This window comes from Periplaneta americana, chromosome 14, assembly GCF_040183065.1.
Source record: "Periplaneta americana isolate PAMFEO1 chromosome 14, P.americana_PAMFEO1_priV1, whole genome shotgun sequence".
Lineage (NCBI taxonomy): Eukaryota > Metazoa > Arthropoda > Insecta > Blattodea > Blattidae > Periplaneta > Periplaneta americana.
This window is the reverse complement of record NC_091130.1, coordinates 133,377,914-133,397,781: the sequence shown is the minus strand read 5'-3', so window position 1 is coordinate 133,397,781 and position 19,868 is coordinate 133,377,914. Positions and strand designations below refer to the sequence as shown.

General features: G+C 36.6%; 1 non-coding gene across 1 annotated transcript; it reads right to left on the bottom strand.

The window, feature by feature from the left end:
- Positions 1-2,806: 2,806 nt before the first annotated feature.
- TRNAH-GUG (transfer RNA histidin (anticodon GUG)) lies at positions 2,807-2,880 on the bottom strand. The gene has a single exon. It is a non-coding gene; the product is annotated as a tRNA-His (tRNA).
- Between the last annotated feature and the right edge of the window lie 16,988 nt (positions 2,881-19,868).

The following is a 19,868-nucleotide window of genomic DNA, read 5'->3' as shown; positions in this document are numbered from 1 at the left end:
CCAAGGCCGCGTATGCGGCCACAGTAAGCAGTACTGAGTTAGTGAGTATAGTAGGTTCCAGAAACATGTTCGCGCTTTCTAGTGACGAAAGAGCTTTCTATATAATATTTTCGCACAGGTACTGTCGTCCGTTTGTCTACGTCGCATCCCGGTTTCCCCCACCTGCTTCTGCTCGCCCCTCTGTAAAGGCTATTGGCTGGGCTGTCTTAGCTCTTTTCTGAAAACGTCTGGACGTCTACGTAATATTATAAAACTGTTTAAAATAACTTAAATAAAAGGGCCTCGTTAAGTAATTAACTCTCACGTGATTTCCCCCCTTTCTACGACTGCCACATAACCACTTAGACGGACAGTAGATAGCATGTCTGATTAATTTTATCTTTTCGGATCGGGCAGAAGTGAAGATTGAATTTACAGTATGTAAGGTATACTCCTTTATAGACTAGGTACAGAATTATTTCTACATGAGTTACTAGTACGAAGGCCGAAACTGGTAATTGGAATTAGGTACAATAGTCTATATTGTGATAATATGCACAAAAGAACTGAAGCCTGTATCGAAATGAACGGCCACTATTTTCAAAAATGTGTTTAAATGTGCACATTATGATTAATTTTCAATTTACCTTCAATCTCTATATTGTACGCAAATGTGCTGTAAACAGTATAATATCGACTGCATAATGAATACGTTCGAAAGGATAGCTCAATTCGTGAGTAAAAACACTTATTGTTAATACCGTACTGTATTTTGATTAAAGAAAACCTGTAATGAATATTATCAAACAGAAAATCACAATATTTCCTAGTTTACGTAAATGGACGAACTACTTTTCTTCCCTCCTATACCTAGTAAAGTGATTTATTTGTATTTTACGCCAATATCATCGAACTTCATTCGTGGAAGGGGGTAGCACACAGTGTTTCCGGTTCTCAACTGTTAATCCAAAAACATAGGCAGGTTACTTACTTACTTGTTTACTTACTTATTGGTTCATTGCCGCCCTCACATAAGCCCGCTATTGATCCCTATCCTGAGCACGATTAATCCAGTCTCTACCATCATATCCCACCTCCCTCAAATCCATTTTAATATTATCTTCCCATCTACGTCTCGGCCTTCCTAAAGGTCTTTTTCCCTCCGGTCTCCCAACTAACACTCTATATGCATTTCCTGATTCGCCCATACGTGCTACACGCCCTGCCCATCTCAAACGTCTGGATTTAATGTTCCTAATTATGTCAGGTGAAGAATACAATGCGTGCAGCTCTGCGTTGTGTAACTTTCTCCATTCTCCTATAACTTCATCCCTCTTAGCCCCAAATATTTTCCTAAGCACCTTATTCTCAAACACCTTTAATCTCTGTTCCTCTCTCAAAGTGAGAGTCCAAGCTTCACAACCATATAGAACAACCGGTAATATAGCTGTTTTATAAATTCTAACTTTCAGATTTTTTGACAGCAGACTAGATGATAAAAGCTTCTCAACCGAATAACAACAGGCATTTCCCATATTTATTCTGTGTTTAATTTCCTCCTGAGTATCATTTATGTTTGTTACTGTTGCTCCAAGATATTTGAATTTTTCCACCTCTTCGAAGGATAAATCTCCAATTTTTATATTTCCATTTCGTACAATATTCCGGTCACGAGACATAATCATATACTTAGTCTTTTCGGGATTTACTTCGAACCCTATCGCTTTACTTGCTTCAAGTAGAATTTCCGTGTTTTCCCTAATCGTTTGTGGATTTTCTCCTAACATATTCACGTCATCCGCATAGACAAGAAGCTGATGTAACCCGTTCAATTCCAAATCCTCTGTGTTATCCTGAACTTTCCTAATGGCAGGTTAATATTAGAAATGTTAGTAAAAATAAAATGATGTCCCTGTAGTTCTATGCGTAATCTGAATTTGTGAGCGGGTTGGCGGAGAGCAAGATTGCCGCGTTGGGGTTTCTCTGCAATCTATACATCCAATACTACTTTGTCATCTTCCTTCCCTTACAATCTTCAAATATAGACAGTTGAATCCTACTCTTTTGTGAGGAAGTGTGAACTAAATTATGGCTGGCTTGCAAGGTGTAACATATTTGTCATTTGGTTATCCATTATCGAAGTCACACGGTCATTCTCAGAAAGCAGGAATGAAATTTTAATGCGTACAATTTGCGGAATAGAGTAACGGGATACTTAATATTTTACATTTTGTTCAGTACAAGGTATACACTATGTGTAGTCTGTATATTTTACCAACGAATTCCACGTACCAGCATGTTACATTTTTGTCTATTGTAGATTAATTTAAATATGTATGAAAATGTCGAATGGGAACAAGGGGGGACTAGTTTAAAGGCATAAGCATTATTTCAAGTAACAAGTTACATTTTCCGTATTGAATCAATTCCTATTCCAGACGTGAAATTCAAATACGCTACAAAACTTAGCCATCATCTTGCATCCCTCTGCAGAGATACAGCTTGTAACTTCTTCCAACATTTCTATCAATATTCGACAACAAACGGAAAAGAAAAAAAGAAAAAAGACAATCACTTTATAAAGTTTGGCAGGGAATCTTTTAACGTGCAAGCACTGCTGTAAGACATTATAATGCACAATCTTAATACGGCTTAGAACACAATGCCAGTTGCACAGCTATTTCTTATTGATTACGATTACAGAAACAGATTTGACATGACGTCGAAGGTAGGGTCGTTGGTTCGAAATCTGTCGTTGCGTTGGTTCGAATTTTGTCGTTGCGTTGGTTCGAATTCTAAGCAAGCAAATAATTTCGAGGAAAAAATTGTTCCGGGGCCGGGCATCGAACCCGGGACCTTTGGTTTCACGCACCAACGCTCTACCAACTGAGCTACCCGGAACTCTACCCGACACCGATCCAATTTTTCCCTCTATATCCACAGACCTCAAAGCGGGCTGACACCGTGAAGCAACCAACTTCGAGTGCACACTAACTCCGTGTGACTTAAATTGTGGTTTTTCTGTTAACTAACAGTGACGTGTATTATGCAAATCAAGATTTCAGGTATAACCCCCTGTAAAGTTGATTTGAATAATTTCGAGTTGGTAGAGCGTTGGTACGTGAAACCAAAGGTCCCGGGTTCGATGCCCGGCCTCGGAACAATTTTTCCCTCGAAATTATTCAAATCAACTTTACAGGGAGTTATACCTGAAATCTTGATTTGTCTAAGCAAGCAACTTTGACAGTATTTAATATAGCTAAGACACTGAAATGACAGTCAGGTCTAAAATGAAATTATAATAACAAGATATTATTTAGACGTAAGTGACTAATAACTGGAAATGAACTTTCACACTTTGAACGGACGATAATATCAGTTGGCAGAACTGAGAGTGCGTCGATAAATAAACAGAAGTGAAGTGAAGTGAAGTGAAGTTAATAGGCTATACAGCGTTTCTCAAACTATGGTCCGCGGACCATCTGTGATCCTCGAGTTACACCCTTGTGGTCCTTCAAAAAAGACAGAAGAAGAAGAAGAAGAAGAAGCTTCAAACGAATTGCGTATCACACTATAGCTAAAAATCTCAGAGTTTGGAAATGACACATGGCAATCGGCTTTCACTTTTTTCTCCCAGGACTAATATTTTATGAAATGTCTTACTCTACCCGTCTACCCACTCTACTCTTAGCAACAAAAGAGGGATTCAAAGCACTATGAACGTGGCGTTTCCCTGCACATCTGGTGCCGCGCCTGTAACCCAGCCAGGGACCACCCGATTTGAAAACAGAGGACCGAACCTTTTCACATTGAAATGGGCACGTACTATACGTCGTACACCAATTATAGAACGTGCCAAATTGCATCTTAACTTGTTGAAAATCTGGCATGTTTCTGCATTTTTTTACTTGTTTTTCCAGATGCCGATGTAAGAAATTTTACACCGGTATGGCAAAGTTGCGCCCCGCGGTCAATTGGGAGGCCTAGGCATGGCATAGTTGCGCCCCGAAGAAATCAGGTAGCAGATGGGACATGGCATAGTTGCGCCCCGAAGAAAACAGGTTGCAGATGGGACATGGCATAGTTGCGCCCCGAAGAAATCAGGTAGCGGGATGGATATGGCATAGTTGCGCCCCGATGAGCATAGTACACACGAAAGTGATTGTCATAAAATAAATAAATTACTTAAAAATATTACAGTGATAGCTGCATTGAAATCAGGTAGGCCTAGAGTATGATCAATTTTGCTATTTAAAATAACACATTTTTATTGATCACACACAATAAATGAACTGCATTTTTTTGTTTCTACATCGATATCTTAACCCTACGGTACAGGGTTTCGAAAATTGAAACTTAGAACCATTATCAATTATTAACTCTTCACCCTTTTCACTAAACTTAACATTCATTTTAAATTAATCTCACTATACGCCACAGACGGTGTGAAAATCACTAATAAAATGTCAAGTCTGCTAAGGCCCCATATTCCAACGACATTTGAATATGTCAGTTAATAAAGTACTGCCAACTCCATGGTGTTCATTTTTACGGTAGGCTATTGATAATCACTGCATAAACAGTAGAAAAACAGTTAATAAAATACTGCCAACTTCATAGTGTTCATTTTAACGGTATCGATAATGTATATAAATCGAATAAGAAATCAATAAGGTTGGTTGATTACGAGGCTCGAGTTTCCGTACTGTCTTTTTCTCTACTATTTCATCGGGGCGCAACTATGCCATGACCTTTTCTCTACCTGAAGGGAACGGGGCGCAACTATGCCATGCCTTTTTCTCTGTCTGATGGGAACGGGGCGCAACTATGCCCACAAAACAGGGACCCCTTTTTATATGCTGCATTTTATCTGACCGTGTGGCGCAACTACGCCCTGCCCATTTTACACTCCGTCTATTTTAAAATCCGTCAGGTTTACTTTGTACACTTGCATGTTTCGTCTCTAAGTGTTGTTGCAATTTCGCGGGTTTCATACACTCGTTTGAAAGCACTTCGTAAGAAACAACACACCGAGGTTTTGGTTCACTCTCGTTGCCACACCAAGTAAATCCAAGTTCCAAATAACTCTTGTCATATTTAAGAAAGTCCGGATTCGAATCCGGGTTTGATCTGAAATTTTTCATTAAAGAATCTATAGTGACACTTGTGGCAGACAAAGTCGCAGTTGAGGTTTTTACAGGGGTTCTGAGGAGCGAACCAGTTACCTCCAGCTTTGTTGCCATTGATAAAATTTTTGGCTTGGTTGGAACATTGCATACACCGAATTCTCTTCGAAAGGTCCGTTGTGTTTGAATCAAGGAATTTATCTGTAGTAATGTCACGAGAGGTCTGAGATTTACCTGGGAAATCTCAGACCTTGAGTGACATTTATTAGGACTATTTCGTGAATAAAATAAAAATGTAAATAATATATCCCTAAAATTCGATCACAAAATGTTAATAATTATTAATTAACGAATACTTAACCTATTCAGACATTGTGAAGTTGAAATACTTGTAGATGAATATCGATTACTGCAATAAAGAAATTCGATGTTATTATTCAGTAATGCCAATTGCGAAATACAGGTTTAACAATGTTAATTACATGTATTGCACTTTTCTCTTATTATTATAATAACATAAATACATTTTCATTATCTGCTGAAATCATAATTTAATTTCACAGTAACAGTGGGGACAGCTATATACCAATGCTTATGTATTCACAGTGAGACATGTTGCTACACAGTGAAGCCATCTCTGTATAGATAGGCCTAATTAAAACACGAATTTTATTACGCCATACGGAAGGCAGTTTGATCAAAGACCTTGTATATACTACTATAGAAGGTCTTTGGATTTGATATGCGATTATGTTACATAAATTTGACTTCCTATTAATTGTTTAATTTCATTCACAAAATACAAAATTTTATAGGCTACAATTATAGGTTAAGTTACCTGTGGGAGCAGGACCAACGTCAGCTGTGCCTTATTTCGACCGTTACAATCAATGCTACACGAAAGCATTTTTTATAGCTCGACAAACGCATTCTCGCCGTAGTGTGTAACGGAACTAAAGCTGCATCTACACAGTTCAATATTCCAATCGCGTATGCGTGCAATCTGGGAAGAATATTGAAAGAATCAAGTTTAAAAGATGCATTCAATTAAGATGCATGAAGATTTTGTGTCGACATGGTGCGCCGTTTTGAACGTCGTCTTCACTGCGTAAATATATTAATTAATATTAAATATGAATCTTGCATTCATTGCTTTAAAGCTGAAAAAAAGTTTAACCGTGTAGTTGCATCTTAATGTATTCGTGATCATCAATTTACGGGGAAACAGTTGGCGACAACGACTAAACAAAAGAACGACCATGCGATAAATTGATAGCGATAAATCTAGCTGCAAATATTATCGCATAGTGTGACTGTGATTGGTTGGAATTCAAAATTTCTTTACACTTCACTAGTCGAAAATGGAATGACGTCATATAAACGAAATAGTCTTTCTAAACGTTTTCACAATAGAAAACACGCTGCTGAATTAAGAACTGAATATTCGTGTTATGACTACAAAAACTAGGGACTGCGAACTAACAACTAATAGCGAACAATAGTCAACAATGGACGGTACGGGTACAAGTACAGATTCTCCCACAGCCACTGAGATCCTTTAAACTCAATTGGAAGTTTATATTAGCTTCCAGAGGGACATTATATCTCATTAAAATTGTAAAGGTTTATATGGACCGCTCTGTACTTCATTGGAGCGTTACGAAATGTATTTACTTTCAATATTGAAAAGTAACGAGATAAAATACTCGGAATAAAATCCATATAGAGATAAAGAGAGAGACAGGCAGGGGCAAACAAAAAATATAGATATAAATACTCGTACTTGTCTGTAAAATATGAAAGCAGTGCCGTATATATGGCGACTAATAAATATCAAAGGCTTGGTGAACAACGATAGCAAGTATTGTGTGCTCTCTGAACTTTGTAAGTACAAGCACTCCAGTATTCAACATAACAACAGTTAGGCCTTTTAAATCCTGTAAAAGGGGGAATAACCATGAAAAAGGGTTGTCGTGCCACATTTACACAAGTTGAGTGTGGTGGAAATGGACGTCGAGGAAAAAAAAAGTGCTGCATTAGCTAGGTCAAACACTAGCCCCATAATGGAACAACGTACAGACCAATGATTTTACTTATGGACACAGAAAAATAACAGCAAATGTCAAAGAGACAATTTTACAGAATCTAGTTCGACTAAAATATACCGCAATAGCCGGGTTGCATATTTTTATTTCGGAGTTTAATAATATAGGCCCTTATATATAGTGGTGACGATGTAATGTGACGCAGAAATCATATCACAGGCGTAAAACTGGAGTTATACAGAGTGATTTATATAGAACTGACACATTTCTTTCATTAATTGTTTCAAAACGAATTGTGCTAGCGACAACTTATTATACCTAAAATGTAAAGGAATTTTGGGAGATCATTTACCTCTATAGCAAATGTTGAAAATGTCCTCCATCCTGCATAAGGCACAACTCAACACGTCATTCCATGTTACTGGCCACTCGTTGGAGGACTCTGTTGTCAATAGCTTGAATCTCCTGTGTGATGTTGTGCTCTTCAGATCGTCCAATGTCTGGGGACGTGTGGCGTAAACCCTGTCTTTTAAGTAACCCCATAGAAAGAAGTCCGGCGTTGTCAAATCCGGAGATCTCGGTGGCCACAGGTTCCTGGAAATTATTCGGTCGTCAAAAAAACTTGCAATTACTGTAGTTCCATGGATTCATTTGATGTATGGCATGTAGCGCCATCTTGCTGAAAATATCCTTGACTCAGCTCTACATCGTCCAGTTGCTCAACAAACTCCAAGACAAACGTCTTAATGATTTTTTGGATGACTGCTCCAGTCGTGCTCTTACGTCAACAACAACCGTGGGAAGCCTAAATGAACGATGCTTGCCCTTTTCACTCACCAGAGATCCAGTTGTTTCCAATTTGTTTACCAGTCCCAGTATTGTGTTTCTTTTGGGAGGATTGCGAACACCAAATTCTCCGAGTAGCTGTAATTGAATTCGTAATCCACTATTGCTTCACAAGGAAGAGTCGTTGATTTAATGTGTACTGCATTTTCACGTTGAAACAAAATGTCGAAAACAGCTGCCAACAATAGGAATAAAACATAAACATCTGCGCATCTAGTGCTGCCAACAATAGGAATAAAACATAAACATTTGCGCATCTAGTGACAAGGAATCGAAACTCCAGAACATTCTGCTTAATTTGGTGCTAAAATTGGGTCAGTGCTGCCAACAATAGGAATAAAACATAAACATCTGCGCATCTAGTGACAAGGAATCGAAACTCCGCAACATTCTGCTTAATTTGGTGCTAAAATTGGGTCATTGAATGAATTTCCAACGGAATAATTAAAGAAAGAAATGTGTCAGTTCTATATAAATCACTCTGTATTTCATGTGACCTCCACGTAAGATTAAGTCAGAATATACAAAGGGGTTTTACATTTATCATAATTGCTAACTTATGTATAGGGCTCGGAAGTTGATGACCTAAAAATCACAGAAAAATGACCTATAAAATGAGCTAACATTTCTGAAAATATGACATTAAAACTAGGCTCCTGGTGTAAAGAAGCAAAAGACCTAGTTTCCGAAATTGGCAGAAGTTTGGTGACTGTTACTGGAGACCCTCACTGCACCAATTACCTACGGCAACGAATAGCAATAGCCATCCAACGTAGAAACGCAGCCAGCATTTTGAGAACCTTTCCAGACGCCAATTCTCTGGATGAGATTTTCTTTATTTGAATGTCTGAAAGCAAGACAAGGGTGAAATACGAAGCCCTGTAGAATGAAGATAACTCCACTCACGGCAAGAATCGAACTAGATGGCAGCATATTGCAGTTCACTTAATTAGTGCAAAATTAATGTGCTAAGAAATGAAAACGGTCATTGTCTGGTGATGGAGTTAATTAACTAATATAAAGACAATTATTATGGATTTTTTGTAGTTTCCTGTAGGCCTAAATGAATATTTTTTAACTTCAGATACACTTTTATATACATATTTAGAGATTCTGAAATAATTTAATAATTTTATTTTGTATGTTGTTGAATGCTATGTATATTACTTCATATAACGAAACTCGTGAACAAAAAATAAATAAATAAATAAATAAATAAATAAAAATAAATTGTTATTCATTGGCATATTTCTATCTGTGTGTTTACCAGACAATGGATTAGAGTCTTCAATAAAATAATTGGTGTAACATAAACGTTACTGGTCTTAATTATCAGAAAGCTAATGATTAAAAAAGGACCGTGATTTTAATAGTGAAATACAAACAAAATAATAGTATACTTCCATCTGTGAAAAACTACATTCTCAGTCCCTAACTGTTGCAAAAAACTTTGGTTCGTTTTACTTTCGGCATTTTTACGTCTTCACTTGTATTATACAATATGCTGACTGCGGGCACTGCGGCTGCAGTATTTAGGTTGCGTAGAATGAAAGGAAGCACGTAACACACGTGATCAAGAGTCAAGGCCGATGCAACCACAAGGAAAATTTCTGTAAGACGCAATCGAATTGCATAAACAATTTGTAGTAAATTCTCGAATATAGACTACAACTACATCGTAAAAAAAAGTCCGTTCATAAGCAGAAGAGGGCAAAAATGCGACAAAAAGTAGAACATTTTATTCAAACGCTGATCAAATCTGTAATTTCAGACGGAATCTTTTAATACTCGGAAAAAAAATTAAATTCATGTTTCTACACAAGTATCTATCACAGGTTTCGAGATTCGACGCAAAGAACAAAACTGTAAAAATTTGGAGTTTCGCGAGTAAAAAAATTACCAATAAGCAATGAAAGAACCGAAAAAAAAACTCAAAATAAAAGTAGGCTATATTAGTTGGTGATGAAATGAAACGAATTTGTAATGCATCCTGCATTGTGTCCGAAGTCTCAGGAAAAAGGATAATATTTCATCAACTTTCGAGTCCTACTTATGTATATAGAAAAATATATTTCATCAACTTCCGAGCCCTACTTATGTATATAGAAAAAGATAATATTTCATCAACTTCCGAGTCCTACTTATGTATATAGAAAAAGATAATATTTCATCAACTTCCGAATCCTACTCATGTATATAGAAAAAGATAATATTTCATCAACTTCCGAGCCCTACTTATGTATACAGAAAAAATATATTTCATCAACTTATGTATACAAAAAAAAAGATATTTCATCAACTTCCGAGTCCTAAGCCCTACTTATGTATACAGAAAAAGATATTTCATCAACTTCCGAGTCCTAAGTCATACTTATGTATACAGAAAAAATGTCATCAACTTCCGAGCCCTACTTATATATCTAAAAAAGATCATATATCATCAACTTCCGAGCTTTACTTATGTATACAGAAAAAAGATAATACTTAATCAAATTCCGAGCCCTACTTATGTATATAAAAAAGATAATATTTCATCAACTTCCGAGCTTTACTTATGTATACAGAAAAAAGATATTTCATCAACTTCCGAGCTCTACTTATGTATATAAAAAAGGTAATATTTCATCAACTTCCGAGCTTTACTTATGTATACAGAAAAAGATATTTCATCAACTTCCGAGCTCTACTTATGTATATAAAAAAATGTAATATTTCATCAACTTCCGAGCTTTACTTATGTATACAGAAAAAGATATTTCATCAACTTCCGAGCTCTACTTATGTATATAAAAAAGGTAATATTTCATCAACTTCCGAGCTTTACTTATGTATACAGAAAAAAGATCATCAACTTCCGAGCCCTACTTATGTGTATAAAAAAGATAATATTTCATCAACTTCCGAGCTTTACTTATGTATACAGAAAAAAGATCATCAACTTCCGAGCCCTACTTATGTGTATAAAAAAGATAATATTTCATTAACTTCCGAGCTTTACTTATGTGTACAGAAAAAAGATAATACTTAATCAACTTCCGAGCCCTACTTATGTATATAAAAAAAGATCATATTTCATCAACTTCCGAGCTTTACTTATGTATACAGAAAAAAGATAATACTTAATCAATTTCCGAGCCCTACTTATGTATATAAAAGAGATAATATTTCATCAACTTCCGAGCTTTACTTATGTATACAGAAAAAAGATATTTCATCAACTTCCGAGCTCTACTTATGTATATAAAAAAGGTAATATTTCATCAACTTCCGAGCTTTACTTATGTATACAGAAAAACATATTTCATCAACTTCCGAGCTCTACTTATGTATATAAAAAAATGTAATATTTCATCAACTTCCGAGCTCTACTTATGTATATAAAAAAATGTAATATTTCATCAACTTCCGAGCTTTACTTATGTATACAGAAAAAGATATTTCATCAACTTCCGAGCTCTACTTATGTATATAAAAAAGGTAATATTTCATCAACTTCCGAGCTTTACTTATGTATACAGAAAAAAGATCATCAACTTCCGAGCCCTACTTATGTGTATAAAAAAGATAATATTTCATCAACTTCCGAGCTTTACTTATGTATACAGAAAAAAGATCATCAACTTCCGAGCCCTACTTATGTGTATAAAAAAGATAATATTTCATTAACTTCCGAGCTTTACTTATGTGTACAGAAAAAAGATAATACTTAATCAACTTCCGAGCCCTACTTATGTATATAAAAAAGATCATATTTCATCAACTTCCGAGCTTTACTTATGTATACAGAAAAAAGATAATACTTAATCAATTTCCGAGCCCTACTTATGTATATAAAAGAGATAATATTTCATCAACTTCCGAGCTTTACTTATGTATACAGAAAAAAGATATTTCATCAACTTCCGAGCTCTACTTATGTATATAAAAAAGATCATATTTCATCAACTTCCGAGCTTGACTTATGTATACAGAAAAACATATTTCATCAACTTCCGAGCTCTACTTATGTATATAAAAAAGGTAATATTTCATCAACTTCCGAGCTTTACTTATGTATACAGAAAAAAGATCATCAACTTCCGAGCCCTACTTATGTGTATAAAAAAGATAATATTTCATCAACTTCCAAGCTTTACTTATGTATAGCTACAGAAAAAAGATAATACTTCATCAACTTCCGAGGTCTACTTATGTATATAAAAAAGGTAATATTTCATCAACTTCCGAGCTTTACTTATGTATACAGAAAAAAGATATTTCATCAATTTCCGAGCTCTACTTATGTACATAAAAAAAAAGATAATATTTCATCAACCTACGAGCCCCACTTACATAGCCTATATAGAAAAAAGATAATACTTCACCATAAATAACACGTAAAAATGGGATAACTTGGAAAATATGTCAAAACAGCTTATGTCCATGAGTAAATTTCAGAAAGTATTCATTATTCAAGCTATTCTGAACGCGATGCAATTAATTGCAATTATTTCTGGACTTTCTAGATGTGAACACGGATCTCCGCCTCTCAATTAGAGGTGAACGAAACGTGATACTGCAACAAAATAATGTGATGTCATCTAAAATCCCCACACCGGTCATAATTATCGCGACAGAAGAACAATCTTCATTTTCATCTAATTCGTGGTGTTTCATCGACTGCTTTAAAGAGAAGATGCCGGCACGATCGTTTTGTCTTGCATCCGGTTGGAAGGTCGTTATCTTCACGGGGTCGATAATGACTACATTTGTTAGGCGACAGCATTCTTCAATACTTACGGCAGAAGCACCCTCGCTTCGTGACTTGATTTACCATTTTAACTGTTTCCGTCACTCACCTGCAAAATAAAAAGAAAGATATGATAATTTCCATCCGTCTAAATTTAACAACTAAATTCTGAATGACATGACACATTCAACATTAACATCCATATCACATTGTACTTACGTCAAAGTTGGCATAATATAATCTGTAAGATCGCTGAATCCTTGGTAATATTTACGTAATACATAGGCCTACTACAACATTTGTAAATCGGGACAGCTTGAAATATAAACTTCTACTGGTAGAACAGACGTATTACCACTTAAGCCTAGAACATTTATAGGTCTACTGTCTTCAAATAATGCACTTTAAAGAGTCATTCCATTTTTTAAAAGCGAAAACAAACGACAGCGTGACTTCAAAGTTCAATAAACTAATACCAGTGTCATGTGAAGTGAAAATGTGACATTTTATTCCTCGTAACATAAGGATTTCCGGGTGTTATTATACTAATTTATGAACTTACATCTAAAGTGAAAAAATCCTAAGCTAAATAGACATTGGATTATGAAAGATGGCATTGCTGTACAAACTTTCATAACAGAATGTAGTATGGTCAATGCATTGTGTCAGTATAACCTCAAAATCAAGTCAAAATTTACTGCAATAGATATTAACAGCTACGATACGAACATAGGATAACAATTTTTCTTTCTGATAACTAGATCAGCGTAAAACCCTAGGTCGGCCTTATAGGCTTTGACGCTAACAACTTTTGTCAGGTTTACTACGCTGCCATCTAGTTGTTTCATAAGGAGTCACGTCATAATTCCCATTTGAATTGCATTAGCGACTGTACTGCCATCTCGTGTTCGTTTACGGCGGACGGGTGGCGATCCTGGCGGTTGTTCTCTTCAAAGTGCAAACGATTTTAACATAGCGATGACCTATCTGTTACATATGATCTATGGTAAAACGTACGGCAACTTTATGAGTAACAAATGTAATGAAAACTCTTCGTTACAAAAGTTTCAGGTATTAATAATGCTGCATAGAGAATGATGTAATACATGACGTATTTTAATAGGCCTAGGTTAATACTGAAAGATGCTGTTGTATCAACCACTAGATTGTCTAGCGTCGATATAATTGGCGATAGCGAGATGAGCACCGAGGATTCGCCACTGGATTATCTGATATTCGCCTTATAGTTGAGAAAAACGTGTATTAGGAAGTTTCCACGAAAATACGACAAATTGGATTACAAGGTGCAAGTGCTAACATTAGAAAAGTAGTCTAACGTATTCTGAAAAGTTACAACAAGATATTTAATAATAGAAGAAAAGCGCACAAATGTGCATCAGGTTTTGCTGTAGTCTAGCAGAGATATTGTCCTCTTAATGCATTCACTAAAGTGGTAACATTCACATTCTTTGCTGCACAGAAAAAATACACACACACAAAAGTAGATGATTCATGGAAGCTTGAGCGAGTACACACCTGGAAGAAGATAATGTATTATTGTAGCTACTAATGTAGCTGGCATTATGTTACCTACTTCACACACAAGTCGGAGAAGTTGCCGCAACATCAGGCGATTTACGAATTGTAAGAAAAATTTCCACCATGTAAATTTCAATCTTTTAATATCAGTTAATAAGTAAACTATATACGTGGCGCAACAGCCCACGTAGGGTCAAGACCTACCAGCCGACATGTCCACATGCTTCAGCAGAGGTGAACGATCATGCAACCAGTTACGTGTGTTAGCAAGTTGATCTCCTTAGCAGTTATACGTGGCTTACGTAATCATATATTATGATGTACCGAAGTACATATATTTCCGTGCAGATATTCTCCGTTATCATATGATGAAAGAGTAGTGGAACGGAGAAAAATTATCTCCGGCACCGGAATTTGAACCCGGATTTTCAGCTCTACGTGCTGACGCTGTATCTACTAAGCCACACCGGATCCCCATCCCGATGTCGGACCGAATCCTATCAGTTTAAGTTACACCTCTTGGGTTCCCTCCTCATGCACTGCGTCATAGATGTATGACAGTGGCACAATGTCCATACATGTGCAGAGGTGCACTCGTTATGAGTGACTAAGTGGCTGGGATCCGACGGAATAAGAGCCGTCTTAAATCACTTAAGTGATTATTTTTTAAATAAGTGATATGATATATAGATCATATTATGAGGAGACAAAGAGGAAGACAGGAAATAGCAAAGATCTGAGAAAGCTGGGTTTGCAATGAAAGACTGCCCTTGGGCAAGACACTGAATGAATTAATGAATGAATTACTTTTTTTTATTTTAGTAGGGTTATTTTACGACGCTTTATCAACATGTTAGGTTGATAATGCCGGTGAAATGAGATGATGATAATGCCGGTGAAATGATTAAGGGGTCCAGCATATAAAGTTACCCAACATTTGCTCATATTGGGTTGAGTGAAAGACTGCCCTTGGGCAGAACACTAAATGAATGAATGAATTTTTTTTATTTTAGTAGGGTTATTTTACGACGCTTTATCAACATCTTAGGTTATTTAGCGTCTGAATGAGATGAAGATGATAATGCCGGTGAAATGATTCCGGGGTCCAGCATATAAAGTTACCCAACATTTGCTCATATTGGGTTGAGTGAAAGACTGCCCTTGGGCAGAACACTAAATGAATGAATGAATTTTTTTTATTTTAGTAGGGTTATTTTACGACGCTTTATCAACATCTTAGGTTATTTAGCGTCTGAATGAGATGAAGATGATAATGCCGGTGAAATGATTCCGGGGTCCAGCATATAAAGTTACCCAACATTTGCTCATATTGGGTTGAGTGAAAGACTGCCCTTGGGCAGAACACTAAATGAATGAATGAATTTTTTTTATTTTAGTAGGGTTATTTTACGACGCTTTATCAACATCTTAGGTTATTTAGCGTCTGAATGAGATGAAGATGATAATGCCGGTGAAATGATTCCGGGGTCCAGCATATAAAGTTACCCAACATTTGCTCATATTGGGTTGAGTGAAAGACTGCCTTTGGGCCGAACACTAAATGAATGAATGAATGAATGAACGAATGAATGAATTTTTTTATATTAGTAGGGTTATTTTACTACGCTTTATCAACATGTTAGGTTATTTAGCGTCTGAATGAGATGAAGGTGATAATGCCGGTGAAATGAGTCCGGGGTCCAGCACATTAACCATAAACTTACCCAACATTTGCTCATATTAGGTTGAGTGAAAGACTGCCTTTGTGCAGAACACTAAATGAATGAATGAATGAATTTTTTTTATATTAGTAGGATTATTTTACTACGCTTTATCAACATGTTAGGTTATTTAGCGTCTGAATGAGATGAAGGTGATAATGCAGGTGAAATGAGTCCGGGGTCCAGCACATAAACCATAAACTTACCCAACATTTGCTCATATTAGGTTGAGTGAAAGACTGCCCTTGGGCAGAACACTAAATGAATGAATGAATGAATGAATGAATTTTTTATTTTAGTAGGGTTATTTTACGACGCTTTATCAACATGTTAGGTTATTTAGCGTCTGAGTGAGATGAAGGTGATAATGCCGGTGAAGTGAGTCCGGGGTCCAGCACCGAAAGTTATCCAACATTTGCTCATATTGGGTTGAGTGAAAGACTGCCTTTGTGCAGAACACTGAAGGAATGCATGAATGAATGAATGAATGAATTTTTTATATTAGTAGGGTTATTTTACTACGCTTTATCAACATGTTAGGTTATTTAGCGTCTGAGTGAGATGAAGGTGATAATGCCGGTGAAATGAGTCCGGGGTCCAGCACATAAACCATAAACTTACCCAACATTTGCTCATATTAGGTTGACTGAAAGACTGCCCTTGGGCAGAACAATGAATGAATGAATGAATGAATGAATGAATGATTTTTTTATTTTAGTAGGGTTATTTTACTACGCTTTATCAACATGTTAGGTTATTTAGCGTCAGAGTGAGATGAAGGTGATAATGCCGGTGAAATGACTCCGGGGTCCAGCACCGAAAGTTATCCAACATTTGCTCATATTGGGTTGAGTGAAAGACTGCCTTTGTGCAGAACACTGAAGGAATGCATGAATGAATGAATGAATTTTTTATATTAGTAGGGTTATTTTACTACGCTTTATCAACATGTTAGGTTATTTAGCGTCTGAGTGAGATGAAGGTGATAATGCCGGTGAAATGAGTCCGGGGTCCAGCACATAAACCATAAACTTACCCAACATTTGCTCATATTAGGTTGACTGAAAGACTGCCCTTGGGCAGAACAATGAATGAATGAATGATTTTTTTATTTTAGTAGGGTTATTTTACTACGCTTTATCAACATGTTAGGTTATTTAGCGTCAGAGTGAGATGAAGGTGATAATGCCGGTGAAATGACTCCGGGGTCCAGCACCGAAAGTTATCCAACATTTGCTCATATTGGGTTGAGTGAAAGACTGCCTTTGGACAGAACACTAAATGAATGAATGAATGAATAAATGAATGAATGAATTTTTTTATATTAGTAGGGTTATTTTACGACGCTTTGTCAACATTTTAGGTTACTCGTATTTAGCTTCTGAATGAGATGAAGGTGATAATGTCGGTGAAATGAGTCCGAGGTCCAGCACCTAAAGTTACCCAACATTTGTTAATATTGGGTTGAGGGAAAATCCCGGAAAAAAACCTCAACAAGGGAACTTTTCCCGACCGGGAATCGAACCCGGGCCACCAGGTTTCACAACCAGATGCGCTAGCCGTTACTCCACAGGTGTGGACTGAATGAATGAATGAATGAATGAATGAATGAATGAATGAATGAATGAATGAATGAATGAATGAATGACCCTGAGTCTGGTAGTAGTGACAAAATAATGCTAACTCGGACCATATTTTCCGAAAGTAAGCTGTGTTCCACAGCATGTCGACTCTAGTGTGAAATAGTGCTACAGAGTAAGTCGGGGTAATTCGCGCTCTTGTTTCATTAGGTATAACTCCGACATCACATGCCAGAGTCACAGTTAAATGGAACCAGTTGTAACTAACAAACCGAATTATAGAGAGTGGCAATGGTCCCAGAACACAATGTCGCTCACTACTTTTAGCGGGTAAAGTCAACACTTGCTGTTGATGTTGCAAACACTGCTCTAAGCTCTCGACCTGCAGGGCTCCATTAAAAACAAACGCGGGGCCGATATTAATCAATACCATTATGTTGCAGCACTGTCAATATGGTCGCGTTGCTGTGAAGGGAGATTAGAACTTTAAATAGGATTAGGGAGACGGACTCCAAGTTATGTCATACGGTGACCACAAGGCCGGGTGTTTATCTTCCTGGTCCAATTACAAGTCGAGTACAGTGTTCAGACGCTGCAGAATGCCATCTCGGCTATTGTTCAGCTCCGCCGAGGTTATGGCTTCAACAAACAGTGTCAAGTATTTACACAACAGATTTCATTTTCATTAATGTTATATCTTCCATCCAATTTTAAAACGCAAACCAAGAAAACTTTGCTAATTAAAACAGAAGAACACACTTCTAGTTAAAAGCTCTAGGCTACTGTTTTCCCGCCTTTATTTATTCACCGTTTCTGTAGTGAGCATCACGAAAAAGTAGACCTAGTTCCTAGAAGGCTAATTTGGTCGTCTCTTTAATGCTACCAACTAATACCAGACACCACCAACAGGGTAAAATCACAATGCCATGTATTGTAATAATAATAATAATAATAATAATAATAATAATAATAACAATAATGATAACAATAATAATAATAATAATAATAATAATAATAATAATAATAATAAGGTGTGTGTTGATAATATCGTTGGGGTGTGTTTTCGTGTGTCTGTATATTTCGTATTGTTCTAGTGTGTTGAGTTTCTGGCTTTTTTGGTTGGATGTGCAGTATTTCCATGTCTGTGTTGATATCTCTGTAGGTGTGGTTGGCATTTGTGATGTGTTCTGCATATGTGGAGGTGTTTTGTAATTTTGTTATGACTGTGATGTGTTCTTTGTAGCGTGATTGAAATGATATGCTTGTCTGTCTCAATTTCAAAACACATACACTCTTTGACTCTACACTACGAACGCACCCACACAGGAAACAAGAGGCGCCAAGACCAACAACGACCAGTTCCGAAGATGACGGAAAATAGGTCGAAACATGTTAACAAAGTACGTTAAAATTTAACACAAGAAAGTTCTTATCATACATATTCCGAAGTGATACAGTGTTAAAAGTTGTGTAATAAAGATGTATAATAATAACAATAATAATAATAATAATAATAATAATAATAATAATAATAATAATAATAATAGCCACCAGCGTGGCTCAGTCGGTTAAGGCGCTTGCTTGCCGATCTGAAGTTGCGCTCGGGCGCGGGTTCGATCCCCGCTTGAACTGATTACTTGGAAGGGTTTTTTCCGAGGTTTTCCCCAACCGTAAGGTGAATGCCAGATAATCTATGGCGAATCCCCGGCCTCATCTCGCTATCACCAATCTCATCGACGCTAAATAACATAGTAGTTGATACAGCGTCGTTAAATAACCAAACAACCAAAAATAATAATAATAATAATAACAACAACAATACATTATTAGCAATAACCATGTCTTGCTCATTTACTTTTTTACCACATCTCATATCTTTATGTTGGAAGGTGTTTTCTAAATGTTCAATAATTCGTGAAACCGTGTATTTTCCTCCTGGACCTCTCGCACATAACAATAATATTAATAATAATAATAATAATAATAATAATAATAATAATAATAATAATAATAATAATAATAGCCACCAGCGTGGCTCAGTCGGTTAAGGCGCTTGCGTGCCGATCTCAAGTTGCGCTCGGGAGCGGGTTCGATCCCCGCTTGGGCTGATTACTTGGTTGGGTTTTTTCCGAGGTTTTCCCCAACCGTAAGGTGAATGCCAGATAATCTATGGCGAATCCTCGGCCTCAACTCGCAATCACCAATCTCATCTACGCTAAATAACATAGTAGTTGATACAGCGTCGTTAAATAACCAACTAAAAAAATAACAACAACAACAATAATACAGTATTAGCAATAACC